This window comes from Athene noctua, chromosome 3 (genome assembly GCF_965140245.1).
Source record: "Athene noctua chromosome 3, bAthNoc1.hap1.1, whole genome shotgun sequence".
Lineage (NCBI taxonomy): Eukaryota > Metazoa > Chordata > Aves > Strigiformes > Strigidae > Athene > Athene noctua.
This window is the reverse complement of record NC_134039.1, coordinates 32,988,124-33,000,398: the sequence shown is the minus strand read 5'-3', so window position 1 is coordinate 33,000,398 and position 12,275 is coordinate 32,988,124. Positions and strand designations below refer to the sequence as shown.

General features: G+C 46.2%; 1 protein-coding gene across 1 annotated transcript in view; it reads left to right on the top strand.

Annotated features, from left to right (window-relative positions):
* EMP1 (epithelial membrane protein 1) overlaps positions 1 to 12,275 on the top strand; it is a 43,076-nt gene that overhangs the window by 16,175 nt on the left and 14,626 nt on the right. The window contains exon 2 of the mRNA XM_074901404.1: positions 11,755 to 11,945. The gene's annotated coding sequence lies outside the window, so the exon portion shown is untranslated. The remainder of the gene's footprint in view (positions 1 to 11,754; positions 11,946 to 12,275) is intronic.

Here is a 12,275-nt window from a genome sequence, read left to right as displayed (position 1 = left end):
CAACATGTTTCTCTTACCAGCACACCACAGTTCTGGACTTGCAGCTAGTTATCTTTTCCTCTGCAAAAATTGTCTGTGGACAGTTTATACCTCCTTCCAGCTTATTCATGCAAAATTATTCTCAATTGAAATTCGGCCCCAAGCAATGAATCTATTCAAGCTGAAAAGACCAGCATCCCTGGGGACAAATTTTACTCTCAGTTATTTCTGCAAATGTTCCACTCACGGTTGCAAATATGCAGAATCCAAATTTCATTGCTGGTATGGAACTTGGCATTTCCTGCTTAGACAGGTGTAACTATTTGGATCACACAGCCAGAGCGTATTTACTGCTTGTCCATCAAGGGAAGACTATGTCTCTCTTCTACCTCCTAAATGTCTAAGGACTGTGCTGGCAAAGCTAATAGGGAAAACAATGCTTTTCTCATTTTAAAAACATGACCGCTATCTCTGCATACTTTCACTCAAAAGACCCTGTTTCTGATTTATGGAATGGCCTAGCACACCAGTGCAAAGAACATTAGGAACTGTATTAGAATCTGTAAGAGATGTCAACTCTCCATCTCGAAGTTTGTGGTTTTCTCCAGCTCATTGGTTCACTGTCCACTTCTCCTGTAATATCTCATCAGCTGTCAGATAATAGTTTGAGAAATTAATGTAGAAAAAAAAAAGATGTTTACTAAAAATGTAAAATTTATACTAGCCCAGCCTGAAGAACCAGTATCTCTTCTCTAGCAGGCACCAGGTACTAAGGAAAGAAGTATAAGAAACAGTGGAAAACATAAACTACACCACAGTACACCTGCCCACCTTTCATTCGTCTACTGTTTAGGACACTTCTGCTGCAAAGGTAGCATCTGTGCTGCTGCATTCAACGGTCACCAAAGGAAACACACAGGATAGATGTGCCGAATCCATTGCATTGTCTCCCACCAACAGTCTGTGGCAATGAGTTCCTTTATTCCTTGATGCCTACGTGGAAAAGTCCATAGCTTGTTTGTTTTAAAACATTTTATCAGGTACCATTAGTTTTTGTGATATGGGACCTCATGAATGTTAGTTCTCTGTTGACACTCTCCATACCATTTCTGATTCCCTTTCAGGCATCTCTTTTCCAAGATTAGCAATCTGTGCTTGCCCAGAAACTATCTCCTACTTCTGATCATTGCTGATATCCTCTGTATATTCTCACTAGTGTTTCTCTATGCTCTTCAAATGAGTAACCAGAAGCACTCACAACTTGCAAACTTTCAGCAGACCATGAAGTACACAGAGGCGTAATCACGTTCTTTCTTTCTTCTGTACTCATTCTTAACATTTCTGTTTGGCTTTTTGACCTCTGTGGAGCCTTGAGAGAGTGTTTTCAGCAGGCTGTCTGCAATGAATCCAAGATCTCTTTCTCTACTGGCAACAGCTGACTTAGAGCTGTACAGTGTATCTGTACAGCCAGGCTGTTTTCTTGCTCATGGAATTCCCTTGCATTTACTGCCACTGAATTTCATCTGCCAGGGAGGGCCCAGCCACTCAGTGCCAGGAGATTTTCTGTAAGCCTTTGCAGTCAGCTTTATATTGCCTCTCTGGAATAATTGTGGTCCACAAGTAAGCTGTTAACTTGCTGTTCACGTTCCTCAAGAGTGTCCACAAGTGTGTTGAATAGCACCAGTGTTAGCACAGAGCCCTGTGAGGTCCTTCTGATAAGCTCTTTGTCGAGACTGATCATCTGAAGTGCAGAGGCTGATGCTTGTTTTCTTACTTGTGATCCCATTTGGCAGAGCTCTCCACAGCCAAGGCTCACCTTTGAGAGCGGTCCAATGCACAGGACTGCCTGGCACCAGCCTTTTACAGACATAGTGTGTTCAGACAGCAGGTATGTGAGGACGCTCTCTGTGATAACTAGACCTAATTGCTTTAACGGCCTGGACCTTAAATCTAGAAAATCCAGAAATGGAAAAAACCAGGACACACATGCTTGCTGGTTTCTCTGTTACTGAGTTCCAGGGGATGTGAGGACTGCATAGGAAAAACGGAGTTATGACACGGCAAAGGTTGGGGCTCTTCACACCAGTGGAGGATAGGGTGCAGATGTGCAGCATCCCACTGCAACTCCTCCCCTACCTTGATTTGGATCATTTCTGGTATGTCCCTTCCCCTTCTCTATGGGGCTGGTGATGGCAGGCAAGGATGCCTTGGGCAAGTTTCCACCAGCTGTGAACAAGCCTGCACACAGAAGGATCCTCCTTGAGCCATCCATTAACAGTGGAATGGATCAGAAAACAGATCGGTGGGCCAAGTGTGGGAACAACACACCCTCCACCCTCCTCTGGCAACCCACAGGCTCTCTGAACCAGGTTGTCACACTGATAGCCTCTTCTGATACACTCCAGCTCTTCCAACCCCTCATACTCCCCCAACTGGGATTCTGACCTGCAAAATATGTCTTCTGCTCCTAACTTTGCAGCTGTAAATCACCTCATGGTTATGTGGCCCATACTTTCAGGTGCCACACTGTCTCCAAGGTGAGAGGGGCCACCTTGGGGGGAAAGCAAATAGGAAAGTATCCCAGGCATGAAAATGCTTCCATGGTTCTTGAGACAGGAATTTCTCTCACACCCGTTCCCACCCCTCTATTCCTCCTCACTGCTTGGTGCAGCTGAAACCCAGCAGCAGCAACAGCAGGCAAGTTTAGTCACTCCACCACTTGGGTATCAATTACACCTGCAGGTGGAAACCAAGAGATCAAAACCAAGATGTCAGCTTTGCCAGAGGATTCTCCTTGATTCCCAGTTTGGGCCTGGTGCCAGTCCTCACCCTGTTGCATTTCAGCATCCCAGATCTTCCTATGACAGTCTGGCAGGTGTTTATTCAGGCAGACACATTTCACTTCATATGTCTTCAGACTTCATGGAAGGCAGAGAAATTCCAGAGCTGTTTTCCTGAGCAGCATTGAGCAACCCAACACCACTGACAGCCGGGACAGGCAGAAAACAACAGCTTCTTTGTGTCTGGGTCAAACCCTCCCGTTACTTGTTTCTGCCTGCTGACATTTCTCTAGATGGCAAAAGGATTTTTAAATTACAGTGATAAGCTGGACTTTCTTGTAGTAAGAACTCAGCTTTACAAATAGCACATGGTCCTCAGCAAGGCACAGGCTGAGCAGCAGCCTGTGCTCAGAGACTTTTCTCCTGGGTGGAGAAACCACCACAGATCTCCTGTGACTCAGTGCCTCTCAGGTCAGTGACCCTCTCTAGGAGTTTTGGGAGGGACAGTGCATACCCAGTGACCCATGCTGGTGAGCAGCATCAGCTGCTGCTAGGACAGACTCAGCTGCCAGCCGGCATAGAGAGTGGGACAACCAGCAGTTGCTGCTTGTGTGGTTATTGGGCAGTATTGGTTTCCAGCTAAGAGAAAGCCTGGGAATTCACGTTTCCAATGTGTCCACATATCCTGCTCCCCCAAAAGGGGAATCAGAGACAGCAGTAAAACCCCTCTGAGAGGTGGAGATGAATATCAGCTACCCAAGAATTTGCAGCTTCCATTTTTCATTGCTGTTTCAACCCTGCTTTCACTCTTCAATCACTTATTTTGCTAGCTGTGACATGCAGAGGTCTCTGCCAACTTTCAGAGCTCCGTAACACCCACTCTATGGCCCATGGCATGGATATCACCTCTACATTAAGCCATGAAGGTGGTAGCACTGGACTGGAACAAACAGATGCGAGGCAGAACAAGGAACCTCTGTAGGCAGCAATGCAGCCCATAGGTGTTCATTGCCCGATCAGAGCTGGTCTGTCCAGCTGCACCACTGCTTCTGAGTGACACGGAGCCCATTCTTGCTGTGAAACTTGGAGGGTTCAAAGGAGATCAGTACCTCCCTTCTCCTCCACCCTGACCACTTTTCTGACAGAGAACAGGACTCCACAGCCAGCCAGATGGAGCTGCTGGTGATGCCTGGTGGAAATAGCTGCTCTGCAAGTGGACCATGAGGCAGAAGGGCCTCTTTCCCCATTACCTGTAGAAAACATTAGCTTAAGAAGCATAACCAGCTATAAGAGATGTAACTCAAGTACCACATAGGAGTTTCTAACACGTGGCTCGCTGCCTCTTTAGCCACAATAATAGAAATGGGATGTTGGAGTGGCCTATTACCCTGCCTCACCCCAGCACACACACAGCAGCACTGTGAAGAGGATCAGACACTGCATTCAGAAGGCTTTTTCCCTGTTCTTCTGGAAGTGATGATGATGATGATGGTGACCCTTGTTCCTCTGTTTCACCTTGACCCAGTAAACTCATCATTCATACCGAACCTGGCCACCACAAAGCTATTGTTGCAGTTTATTCAGCCTGTGCCTCATTTTACTCAGTTTCACCCTTTAGTCCAATTTGGACCACTATTATAAAGCAGACCCATGCCCTTGCATATCACAGGAGATGTAACATTTGTTTTCAGCAAGTCAGTACCTACAGCTTTGGCGTTACCCTTAAGTTTCAGTCCAAGGTTCAAAAATCTTCTCAACCACATCCTCCTAAGCATTTCTTCAGTTCACCTCCAAGAATTCTTATTCTTCACCTGGCAGCACCCTTTACCAGTCTACCATGTTCTTTGCTTCAATTCATTAATTCTCATTTTTTGTCTGGTTCATCATATATCTCACAGGGATAGCAGTGCCCAGACACACCTATGAACTCAAGTAATCATTTTGTGCCCTTGAGATGTTTTGCTGATTCTTGGTTTGCACTCAGGAAGCATCACCCTTTATAAGCACATGTGAAGTCAGAAAGCCCTGGCTTTTAATTCTTTGTGCTATCTAATCATCCTCAGAGCCAGGCAATATGGTGAATACTCCCTTTCTCCTCCCCCTGGTCTAGCTCATGTCTTCCCCTATGTTCCCAGCATGGAGCTGCACAGGGACATGACGGCTGTCTTTGACTAGCATGACAGACCAGCCAGGAAATTCCTCAGATCCACAGCACTGCTGGGACTACACTAGAGCAGTCCCTTGTAATAGGATTTGAGGCAAATCTTCTCAGAAATGAGAATTTTCAGCTTTTGCTGTCATTACCACTGATAGGGCCTCTCCAGGGGGGCAATATGGCTCTGAGATTTGTGGATGCAAGAGGGACATCAGCATCTGAAGAACTCTAAATGACATTGGCTGCCTTCTGCTCCACTGTTATATCACGTTGCAAACTCTTCTCCAGCTCTCTGTCTGCTGTCCCTGTTAAGTTGCTTCCAGCCTTATTCCTCTTGCAAGTTCCAAACTCTCCCTCCCTCTGAATAGCTAACTTTGGGTTTATTTTCCCCCAGATAATAGGTTTGCATTTTTCCAGTTTGAATCTTGTGTTATTATTTCCTGCCCATATCCTGCCTCAAACACAAGGGAGCCACGAAAGTGGTGACTACATTACAAAAGGAGAAGGAATGGAGTCATGAAAATTTTTGTGTTTGTGAATGTATAAGGCACAGAAAGGGAGTGTGTATGTACGAGGTGAAGCAAAGCATAATTTATGTTCCCTCTCAAAAGACCAATGGACAGCTGTCAAGAAGCAGGGGAGCAGGTAGCAAGGAAGGAGAAAGAGCTTATTTCAGTGCTCAGTCTCTGTGCTGAGGTGAGATGTTTTCCCCCTCACAAATTCTCTCTTTACCAGCAGTTTCTTGACATGGTCGCACTGCTTCAACCCCTAATACAAAATCAGAAAGATTGCCATGAAGTCGATACAAGTTATTCCAGTTCCACACTGCTGCAAATGAACTAAGAAGCTGACCCATAGTGTGACACATGTAGATGTTTCCTCTTTCTAAAGGGAACTATGCCTCTGCAGCCACAGGAATCGTTTCCCTCTCTGTCAAAGAATGAAAAAGCAAACCTAGAGATCATCCCCTCCTTTCTGCCATGCTCTCTGCACTGTACTGCAGGACTTGAGCTCAGAGGCTCTTTCCTTATTGGCTGCATCACCCATGGCATTCAGCACTCCCTGCCTTGCCCTGACCCTGCAAAACTCAGCCTGTCTTTCCATCTCAGCTACACTTCCCGGTTTTCCTTCTCCACCCTCCTCACTATGCACTGAGCTTGGTGCATTTCCCCTCCCACCAACCTCACTGAACAGTACCGGTACCACTGCCCTCCCTAGCAAGCCCTCCCTGAGCTGTTCTTTCATTTTTGCTGAGTAAGTGATCCGCCTGCTTGGTTTGTCCATGTGCCAGGTCCCTTGTGGTCTCTGCCATTTATCTTCCTAAGCGAGCATTCTCCCTGCATACATGTAGAGCCTGTGACACTGCAATGTTACTTAAACAAATGCATCCTGAGATTAAAAAAAAGCAAGATATTGCAGAGAGTGAGAAGTAAGTACAGTTAGCCTTCATGCACCCTCAAAACCTTATCTCTGGCTGCAGAGGGAGATCCTACATCTTTCTCAGGACACCAACAGCTGCTCTAAGAAGAAAGTCCAGAAAAACCTTGAGTAGAGCTCAACAGCCCAGTAGTGCAAACAGCCCATGGGAGCAGCAGGTAAATAGAAAGACATCCCATTATCAAACCTCAGCCACAGCACAAATGGCACTTGCCCTTGCCTTGGCCTCTTAGCCAAGGACTGTTTCTACAGCCAATGACACAGTTGCAGTCCTCAACACGGGATGGTCATGCAGCTACTTCCCTTTGTCAGCACAGAATGAAAGAACAATAAAGCACTGTCAACTCATGCCATTTCTTGGTGCTTACAGGTTTTTTTCCCCCATTAGCATGGTAAAACCTGTCGGTGAAGCAATCAGTAGCGTGTACTGCACAATACAGCAGCCACAGACGGCAGAGGCAGAAATGAGCCAGGAGCAGGAGCTGAAGAAAGCAATAAAGAAAACCTCCGTGGTTGCCAGAATGGATGAGAGAGGCCTTCATGTGCAGGTGGAGAATACCACAAGCCACCACCTCTTTGATGTGGAATGGGAGAGGTTCTTGAGGAAAGTGACAGCTCAGATGGGTCTGCCAGGACAGAGGTACCATTTGCACATTACACACAAATCTCTTCATCGGGGCTGTTTTCAATGGAAAAAATGAAGAAACTAAGGTAGAGGCTAAAGTAAGGGAAAATGAGATGGGGAGTGCAGTTCCCCCACTCTCATAAGAGCAGGGGAAGACCTCCTCATTTTAGATGGCTCTCATCTCACCACACCTTCTTTTGCTCCAGAGCATGGAAGTAAGTTATTTTTTTCTAGGTTCAGGTGTCTATTCGGAGCACCAGCTAGCTCATGCTATCTCCTCCAGGTCTTCAGAACCTGAGCCCGAGGATCAAATTCAGCCCACCTAGCAGCACCTGGGTAAGCAAGGCACTTCTGGGCTGACACCCTGAGAACTAGTCCAAATCCCTCAGCCAGTTAGGAACAGACTGCCATTTACCCAGTCTGGCAGAATCTCCAAATCTGCTGCAGAGACCACAATGTGAATGTCAGTACTCTAAGACAGCATGAGATATCCACCCACTGCACAGAGGAATCATAATCCATCCACATCTTCCTTTCCAACATAAGAATGAAGTGTATAGTCCTTTTCACAGGGTAGGACAAAATTAAATTCTAATCTCTATGCAATTTATGGTAGGGATGGTCTCCTTATCTCATGCCCATATTATTTTTTTATTCCTGTTAAGAAACAAGGAAAGTTTGGGGGCTTCCCAGATGTGTTCGGTGGGATGTGGGGAATGCATTCTGGCATAGACCCCTCTCAAGTCCTGGAGGGTACTGTTGCAGTTCTTGCTGGTTAAAGCTTTGTAACAAACCGTTCCTACACAAATACTATGAACACAGGGCATTTTCAACTCTGTACCTATCACCCACTTTCAAAAGATCAGTCGGTCTGGCAGTCCTTAGTGATTTTGGAAAAATCAGATGTAGATGTTTCTGTAGGTTTTGTTCTTCATACAGTTTACCAAAGTACATGGGCCAGAGATTATCCTCACCACCAAAACCAAACCAAACCAAAAGCGAGAGTGTGCGCAGGAAGAGTTACATCTTTTCAGTGTTGACTGCAATCCACTCCTTTCTTGTACCACTCAGCTTGTAAAGTCAGCTTCCCTAAGTACTGGAAGTCTAGCAGTCCTTGGGGGTACAGGAACAAGACAAGACACATTAGAGATATAACCCAAACCATAAAGGTGTGACTTCCACTATCTGCTTCTTCAGAACTGAGCAATGCTATAAATAAGGGCACCATTGCCCCTTCCTCTCCAGTGGATGAATGCCCCATTTGAAGCCATGCAGGGTCATGTGTGACAAATGCAGTTTATCATATGGCTCTAAGATGTATCATATGTCTCTTCAAATTACTGTATCACATGGATAACCCCAGGATAAACACACAAACACATCAATTACACCACTACAGAGCAGTATGAAACTTGTTGGTATCTATTTTTTTTAAACCCACACATTATCCCAGCTCAACCCCGCCTTCTCCATGTCACGACAAGTGGAGAAGTAGCAAACACCATGGAGCATATCACTTCCACTTGTCCTGCAACCAGCCAGCGCTGGATGGTGCACAGAGTAGATAGCACATAGAGAGGAAAGGGTTTAAGCATCTTTAGGTGGAAAGACATGCTGTTTAGACTGGGGGGGCTTAATATGTAATGTGTGCTTGCAGATAGTTATCCTGAAAGCCATGTCCAAATAGTGTATGTTGAATTCCTGTTGAATTTGTAATTGAAAGCATCACAGAGAGCATGGGAACTCAGCTATAGACCTCTCCCAAGCACAGATTCTGGCATCTGAAGAAAGTGCAGAGGGACCATGGCCTATATCTCCTGGCACACCCCCTTCTAGAAATTATCTGTTCTGGAATCTTCCAGCCAAGCCTGACAATGCCTCCCCCACCCCTAAATCCACACACCATCTCCCACTCCTTATTGTCCATTCCTGCTTTGATCTGGTCTTGCAAAAGCTTAATGTTTGTCTTATCTAATGTCACTGTGGATGCTCATCTTGTTACACCAGGGGTTACTGTTCACACACAGTGGCGATGTCTGCAAATGTGTAGGGTATGGCAAAACAAGCAGAAATACATCAGCTGTAAGCTGCTTGTTTGGGAAGAGCTTCAGCAAAGGCATGGCACACATGGGAAAACTTCATCCTCTCATTGCCCATGGAAATGCCAATCCAGATTCCCACAGATTAAATTCTCATGGCTTTGACCTGACCACCTCCTATTAGTTGGCTGTAGGTATTCAGAAAAGCCTGTGAAATGAGTGATGCTCAGGTCAAGGGACACCATGGATTATGGTGTGGTGATCTTAGGCAATTCAACCTTAGTGTGTCAAAATGACAGCATGCTTTAGATTTTTGGTCCCATGATGAGACTTTTCACGTCATGGGTTTTCTATTGCAACCTGTCTTGTGAAAACCACACGCCCTAAAGGGAGAAGTTGACACAGGTACACAGAAAGACCAGCCTCTTTTCTAGACGAGTGAATAGAGCTGGTTCTCCATGACACACACATAAAGGCTTATTGAGCTAACACTTCATCCACAGACAAGCAGCTACAGAAAACATAACAAATTTTATCAACTTGAAATGTTCTCCTACCTTTACTTATTGGTAGGAAGTTCTCTCCCTATCCACATGTAAGGTGGAAATATTCCAAAGAGCTAACAATTTTCTCAGTGGAAGCTGTGAGCTCTCCCCTGACCTCATTACCCTGACATTAGGGGGGTACCCTTACTTGCTTAAACCATCATCTTGCCCACATGCAGCATTGCTCCCAAACAGGAGCAGCTATTCACACATTTGTTTGCTCGACATTCACTATTTCCCCATTTCATACCCAGCTTGGCAGGTATAGCAACAGAGATGAAGCCAATTGCTGGCAGGGTACCAGTGCTCCTCTAGAGCCATAGTCACAGCCTATGTGGCCTGTCTGGTTACTTTACTTTATTGGCTGGGCACCAAAATTTCCAGATGGAGAGCTAGGAAGCAGTGCTCCTGTGGGCAAACTGCCGCTGACCCTGCAGAACCCCACTGCCTCCCTGTGAAGCATCTGATGTTGGCCATTGCCTGACACGGCCTCCCAGGACAGAGAACAATTCATACAGAATGAGTTTGCTCTCTCTGGACAAATAATGTTTTGCCACTCATGGGTCACTTCTTACCCAACTTCTTAGGGGACTTCACTGTTGTTGCCCCATGTGAGTGTGTTTTAGATGCAGGTGTTTTGGCTGCTGAGTCTAGGATAAGCAATTCTGTGAGTGTGAAGGCAGCTGTCCTGTGGCAGGTGGGCAGTCACTTGTGAACAGGTCTGGAGCAGAGGATGCTCCACCACAGCTGAACTCTGGTCCACAGAGTCTGCTTTGGGACCATACGCTCCAGAATACTGTATGGAGCAGAGCATCCCTCACTCCAATAAACTCTGCTAGGGAAACAGGGAAGGGCAAAGGGACAGTGCAGCTCACTGCAAATGCCAGCTCCTTCTGCAGGGTAAGCAAATATATCTTCCTTTCCCTATCACCATATGGCATATGGTATATCACCAAGAAGCATGTTCTAACCCATAGGTATTAAACACAGTTAGGCTTATTTTGTCTTTGGGGAACAAAAAGCTGTCTATATTTTCCATCAGTGACAAAATTCCCATGGGATTGTCTGGCCACAATGTCTTTGCCCACCAGATGTGTCATCTTTGCTGCTGTTTTATCCACAGCTCTTGTTTTAAGCAGGTTGCTATAGTCTAAAATTAGACACGACACATATCAATAACACCAGAGAAGGATTAATCTGAAAAATATCAAGATTTTTTAATCTTGTAGACTTCAAAGAGCACCAGCTTTGTCTTTCATTTTCTTTCTTTTTGTCCTCCTCATTAAAGTGGGAAAGGCCTTTGCCAGGTATTTTATCAGTATCTGCTTATCTCTTTCTGTGCCTCTGCAAAGGCAGGTTTGATTCCTTGCAGTAGCAGATCACCAACTCTATCACAATATGGATCACATTTTAACCCAGATGCTTTCTGACAAACTTCTTCCCCCTTCACCCACATCTTAAGCACATCCCTGCTCAGTCTTGCCTGTAGCAGTCAATCTTGCCTGTAGCATGAGACAAACACACCAGTCAATTCTCTGCAAATGTAAAGGATGTATTTTTAGAGGTCTTCAAGATGACAAGAAATGCTGACCTTAGAAAACTGTGAATCACAAACTCAGTATTTCATCTTCCTTGCCCGCTCTCTCTCCACGGAAGCAGACCACCACATTCTGGCCAACTTGCTCCAGAGTCACCACCAGGCCAGAGCTGCATTTTGAGCATCTTCGCTCCTTGCTATATTCCCAAAAGCCTTGTCCATGCCAACCCCACAGGTCTGATTTGCACTCTCTGGTGCCGCCAGTCTCAGCAACTTCTCTCTGGGCAGCACAGGGAGGGGGATGCAGTGACTCACCCATCCTCACGATACCCCCTGCCAACCGGTTGTTTGTTTGTTTGAGTGATTGTATTGTTGAAGTCCTGTTGCCACATTTGTAACTATACATTTATTTTTTTTTTATGAAACCAGAAGTTCAGTTTTATAAACAGATGCTGTTGTGGGCCTCTATTACTCAGCTGGACCAGCGTCAGTCGTTTTTCCAGGCTGCGGTCTCTGTTCTGCACACTGAGTCAGACGCAGCCCTGCACAGATTTCTTTGAATCGCTGGTTTCCTCCCAGAGACTCTTGACTCCCTGCCAATAAAGCAGGGCGTAGCTCATTAATTTTTTTTTTTTTTCCTTCTCCCTCTCTTTAAAGGCAGACTGATTCATAGTAACTCCTTTAAAACAGAGTGGAAAGACACCACCCTCCCGCACCACCAGAGGAAACTTAAACCACCACCAACCAGGTCACTCCCCTTCACTACAGCTCGGCACTCCAGGACATCGGCACTACAGCTCAGCACGCTCCTGCTCCCACAGGTGCCAGGACCGGCCCCAGCCCACACGGTAAGAGCTGCTCTCGAAAATCCTCAGCAACTTTTCTGCCTCGCTGGCAGCTGCTCCCCTTGTCCAGCAGCTCCAGCCTGCTTTTCTCCTCTGCTCCGCCACTTCTCTTCAACATGGCATACAAGCTGGCTGCGGGACACGCCTTAACCTTTCAGCTTTTGCTTTGAAATCCAGCTGTGTTGTGGGGCAAAGCGGCACTGCAAGACTCCCCAGTTGCAACCGTAGAGCACTGGCAGAAGCAATGTTATTTTCGCCTCCAGGGCATGTGCAGCCAGGGTACAGGCAGAGGGTGCCCAACCTGGGCCAGCCCCAGCGTAGGAGCTGTTGCGC